Source organism: Nerophis lumbriciformis, linkage group LG01 (assembly GCF_033978685.3).
Source record: "Nerophis lumbriciformis linkage group LG01, RoL_Nlum_v2.1, whole genome shotgun sequence".
Lineage (NCBI taxonomy): Eukaryota > Metazoa > Chordata > Actinopteri > Syngnathiformes > Syngnathidae > Nerophis > Nerophis lumbriciformis.
The window spans coordinates 59,526,841-59,532,840 of record NC_084548.2 but is presented as its reverse complement, the minus strand read 5'-3'; the positions used below and the strand labels follow the sequence as shown (position 1 = coordinate 59,532,840).

General features: G+C 40.4%; 2 non-coding genes across 2 annotated transcripts; both read right to left on the bottom strand.

Moving 5' to 3' along the window:
• Positions 1-2,605: 2,605 nt before the first annotated feature.
• Positions 2,606-2,687, bottom strand: trnas-gcu (transfer RNA serine (anticodon GCU)). The gene has a single exon. It is a non-coding gene; the product is annotated as a tRNA-Ser (tRNA).
• A 1,269-nt stretch (positions 2,688-3,956) lies between these two features.
• trnas-gcu (transfer RNA serine (anticodon GCU)) lies at positions 3,957-4,038 on the bottom strand. Its single transcript has one exon. It is a non-coding gene; the product is annotated as a tRNA-Ser (tRNA).
• Positions 4,039-6,000: the final 1,962 nt, after the last annotated feature.

The window sequence follows — 6,000 nt, the reverse complement described above, 5'->3', positions numbered from 1 at the left end:
CATTACGCCCATTGGCTTGAGTTATGTCATGCTCTGATATGGGAACTGAGCCGAGGATGTCATTGTGGCTGGTGCAAACCTTTGAGACAATTGTGATTAAGGACTATTTAAATAAACTTTGATTGATTTATTTTGGTGTATTGGATGTCAATTTTACCTGACATGTTTGGATTGCCATCTGCAGTCTTCTTCAGAAGGGTCACCTGACCACTGTGACATGTTGCCTGTCAGCTGTTCTTATAGGCGTGGCCAAACAGGCAGACCTGTCAAGTCTACCTGGATGGTCCCCCCAAAAATATTGTCTTATGACAAGAACATTTGGAAAGTATATCAATAAGAAGACATAAAAAAACGTTTTGAAAGACATCAAAAAAGTTAAAAATAGGTAAATGAGCAGTACTTTTCTGCCTAACACATTTTGTATGTTAAAGCTGAGGAGCCATTTTGATCAATTTGGAGACAGATAAAGAAAGGTAAGGTAATGCCAGCTCAGCTCTACAAAGTCATTAACACATGACAGTATGATACTCTGTAACCACAGTCAAACATTGTTACTCTGATCTACATTTTTACAATCTTGCATCAGTTGAGGCCAACTCTAGGGATCCTGACGTCCTGATGAGGATGGGAGTCGAACCTACTCAAAAAAAACAAAGAGATTTAACAACAGGGGGAATTAGCTCAACTGGTACAGTCCTTGCTCTAAGTGTGAGGGATAGTAGAATCAACAGCTGTCTTCTCCAGATATTGGATTATTTGTTCTTTACAGTCAACTCAAGGCATCCTCTAAGTTAAAAAACAAGTAAATGAGCAGATCTTTGTACGTCAAAGCGGAGTAGACATTTTAGGGGAACATGAAAAAAAGGTACAATCATAACAGCTCAGCTCTACAAAGTCATTGACCTATGACAGTCTGATACTCTGTTACCACTGCCATTGTTACTCTTATCTACGTTTTCACAACCTTGACTCAGAAGAGGCCAATAAAAATCTAACTGACGTTCATGTTTGTAACCAGAGCAAAACAACTGAATTCAAAACCTTAGCCCTACATTGAAAACTTACATAACTTACATGAAAGGTTATGTAAAATCCAAAAAAAGCTTAATAACCAAACCGAGCCAAACAGAATACTAGCTTGAGTCAAAAGCATTTGGGTAGAACACAACACATCAGCAGAGCATCACCTTAAACTCTCTGCCACCTCATCTCATCGTTTGTGTTTCCACTTGGTCTTACCATCCATCCATCCATTTTCTACTGCTTGTCCCGTCCGGGGTCGCGTGGGGGTGCTGGAGCCTATTTCAGCTGTATTTGGGCAGAAGGCGTGGTACACCCTGGACAAGTCGCCACCTCATCGCAGGGCCAACACAGATAGACAACATTCACACTCACATTCATACAATAGGGCCAATTTAGTGTTGCCAATCAACCTATCCCCAGGTCTTTGGAGATGGGAGGAAGCCGGAATACCCGGAGGGAACCCATGCAGTCACGGGGAGAACATGCAAACTCCACACAGAAAGATCCCGAGCCCGGGATTGAACTCAGGACCTTCATATTGTGGGGCACATGCACCAACCCCTGTTTCACCGTGCTGCCCATACTTGGTCTAGTAGATTTTCAAAATTCCACATCCTGTAAGCGGGGTCTTCATCACAGAAATTGTGTAGGTCAAATCATGAAAGGAGGGGAATTAGCTCAATTGGTAGAGCGCTTGCTTTGCATGCGAGAGGTAGCGGGATCGATGCCTGCATTCTCCAACTTTTATGTTATTAAGATTTTTTCCCTGTCACCAACAATTCAGTGAGGAAAGCCATCTACATCAAGGTTGAAAAACCACCCCTGAGGAGGTGCTCTGCGATACCACCTAACTCCCACATACAACACTGTCCTTTCAACATTTCCTAAAAGACTCTGCAATTTAGCCTCCAACTAACAACAGGAGTTAGAAACCTTCTGGTCACAGATGCTCTTTTGTGCTTTTGTTACAACTGAAGGAGATGCTAGATCTGACAATTCTAAGTCTAAGACTAGATCTGACTGAATCTATGAGCATGAACTGGTGAAACCTACTTGGATGAGAAGCAAAACATTTTCTAAGACAAACCAATCAGTCTAGTTGCAATCGATTGAATGCCCTGAGATTACAATGACCTGGATGAATGAGAACATCCATAGACATTGATGTGTCAAAAAATTTAAATAAAGTTGTATTATTGCACGAACCTTCGGAAACAGTAGAGATGAGAGTGGGATTCAACCCACATTTCTACGTCAATGTCACAGACAGGGGGAATTGGCTCCAATGGTAGAGTGATTGCTTTGCATGTGAGAGGTAGTGGAATCCATACCTGAATTCTCCAAATTTTGTGTTATTAATTTTTTAATTTATAAGTAAAAATAGGTAAATGAGCATACTTTTTTCCGTTAAAGCTGAGAAGTCATTTTGAGGAAACATGAACAAAGGTAATGTCAGCTCAGCTCTAGAAAGTCGTTGACACATGCCAATGTGATACTCTCTAACCAAAGTCAAACATTGTTATTTTAATATACGTGTTCACAACCTTTCATCAGTTGAAGCCAACCAAAGAGAACAACAGCTCGATGAGGATGGGATTCGAACCCACGTGTGTAGAACACAATGGATTAGCAGTCCATCGCCTTAACCACTCGGCCACCTCATCTTCTCTTCTGATGTTGAAAGTTGCTGAGAGGCTTCAAATAAGACTTTTCATAATCAAGGTCTACATCACAGCATGCAACCACATGGACATATAGAGGAATTAAGATATTGTTGTGTTATTTTTACAACATTAAAAAAATACTAAACCCTCCTGGTTTTTGGAGTACATAGATTTTGGGTTTTGGCACCAACCGTTGGACTTGATCTGACCAATCTAAGTCTATGAGCACAAACTGATGTAGCTTAATTGGTCAACTTTGACATGGATGACTGAACAGAGGAGGTGGTCTGCGAAATCACCGAGTATCCACATACAACACTGTCCTTTCAACCATTCCTAAAGGACTCTGCAATTTAGCCTCCAGCAAATAACGGGAGTTAGAAACATCCTGGTCTTAGATGCTCCTTTGGGCATTTGTTACAACTAAAGGAAATGCTAGCGTGGGTGATTCTGTTTATGTTGGGCTGATAGTGGTGGACCCACAGCGATACTTCTGCCACACAATACCACAATGCGAACGAGAGGAAATTTCACTTCAATGACTGTCTTTGGCACTAACAGTGGGATTGCTCTTCTGCATCTCAACAGATGTTTTTCTTACTTCGATAGGGCAGTACCATCTTTGCCCAGGCGCACCCTCCTTTTGTTGGAGTATAAGAATTTGGGGTTTTGGGGCCTGCCACTAGACTAGATCTGACCAATCTGAGTCTATGAACATGAACTGATGAAGCCTACTTGTATGAGAAGCAAAACAATTTCTAAGACAAACCAAACAGTCCAGTTGTAATGGATTGAATGCCCTGAGATTACAATGACCTGGATGAATGAGAACATCCATAGACATTGATGTGTTAAAAAATTCAAATAAAGTTGTATTATTGCATGAATCTTCGGGAACAATAGAGATGAGAGTGGGATTCAACCCAAATTTCTACGTCAATGTCACAGACAGGGGGAATTGGCTCCAATGGTAGAGCGATCGCTTTGCATGTGAGAGGTAGTGGAATCCATACCTGAATTCTCCAAATTTTGTGTTATTATTTTTTTCTTATATAAGTAAAAATAGGTAAATGAGCATACTTTTTTCCGTTAAAGCTGAGAAGTCATTTTGAGGAAACATGAACAAAGGTAAAGTAATGTCAGCTCAGCTCTAGAAAGTCGTTGACACATGCCAGTGTGATACTCTGTAACCAAAGTCAAACATTGTTATTTTAATATACGCGTTCACCACCTTTCATCAGTTGAAGCCAACCAAAGAGAACAACAGCTCGATGAGGATGGGATTCGAACCCACGCGTGTAGAACACAATAGATTAGCAGTCCATCGCCTTAACCACTCGGCCACCTCATCTTCTCTATTACTGTCAAAAGTTGCTGAGAGGCTTCAAATAAGACTTTTCATAATCAAGGTCTACATCACAGCATGTAACCACATGGACATATAGAGGAATTAAGATATTGTTGTGTTATTTTTACAACATTAAAAAAATACTAAACCCTCCTGGTTTTTGGAGTACATATATTTTGGGTTTTGGCACCAACCGTTGGACTTGATCTGACCAATCTAAGTCTATGATCACAAACTGATGAAGCTTACTTGGATGAGGGGCAAAATGGCAAGGTCAACCTTGACATGGATGACTGAACACAGGAGGTGGTCTGCCAAACCACCGAGTATCCACATACAACACTGTCCTTTTAACCATTCCTAAAGGACTCTGCAATTTAGCCTCCAGCAAATAACGGGAGTTAGAAACATCCTGGTCTCAGGAGTTCCTTTGTGCATTTGTTACAACTAAAGGAAATTCTAACATGGGTGATTCTGTTTATTTTGGGCTGATAGTGGTGGATCCACAGCGATATTTCTGCCACACAATACCACAATGCCTGTCTTTGGCACTAACAGTGGGATTGCTCTTCTGCATCTCAACAGATGTTTTTCTCACTACGATAGGGCAGTAGCATCTTTGTCCAGGCACACCCTCCTTGTGTTGGAGTATAAGAATTTGGGGTTTTGGGGCCAGCCACTAGACTAGATCTGACCAATCTGAGTCTATGAGCATGAACTGATGAAGCCTACTTGTATGAGATGCAAAACAATTTCTAAGACAAACCAAACAGTCCAGTTGTAATGGATTGAATGCCCTGAGATTACAATGACCTGGATGAATGAGAACATCCATAGACATTGATGTATTGAACACATTTAAATAAAGAGAACCTTTAGAAACAGTAGAGCCAGATGAGAATGGAATTCAACCCAAATCTATACATTTGTGTCAGAGACAGAGTGGGAAGTAGCTCAAGTGGTAGAGTGCTCGCTTTGCATGTGAGAGGTAGTGGGATTGATACCTGCATTCTCCAAATGTTGTGGTATTAGTTTTTACTGCCAATAAAAGGTTTCCTCTAAATTAAAATAGGTCACTTAGCAGAAATGTTTCTGTTAACGCTGAGAAAACATGGACACAGAAAGGAATGAAGATATTGTGGTATTGTCAGAACATTAATAAATAGTAAAGTCTGATGATGATGAGATTTTAACCCACTAGTGTAGAACACTGAGCATCAAAAGAGGGGTTGTTAGCTCAAATGGTAGAGCACCTGCTTAGCATGTGGGAGGTAGCAGGATCAATACCTGCATTCTCCAAATATTATCTTATGGATTTTTTTGGCAACAAAAGACATGTAGTCAGACAACATTTTGCACCGGTTGCCCAGGGGTGGTCCCCTCCAAGGTTTCTCATTACGCCCATTGGCTTGAGTTCTTTCTTGCTCTGATGTGGGATCTGAGCCGAGGATGTCATTGTGGCTTGTGCAGCCCTTTGAGACACTTGTGATTAAGGACTATTTAAATAAACTTTGATTGATTTATTTCGGTATATTGGATGTCATTTTTACCTGACATGTTTGGATTGTCATCTGCAGTCTTCTTCAGAAGGGTCACCTGACCACTGTGACATGTTGCCTGTCAGCTGTTCTTATTAGCGTGGCCAAACAGGCAGACCTGTCAAGTCTACCTGGATGGTTCCCTCGAAAATATTGTCTGACAACAAGAACATTTGGAAAGTATATCAATAAGAAGACATAAAAAATGTTTTGAGAGACATCAAAAAAGTTAAAGGGGAACATTATCACCAGACCTATGTAAGCATCAATATACAGGTAAAAGCCAGTAAATTAGAATATTTTGAAAAACTTGATTTATTTCAGTAATTGCATTCAAAAGGTGTAACTTGTACATTATATTTATTCATTGCACACAGACTGATGCATTCAAATGTTTATTTCATTTAATTTTGATGATTTGAAGTGG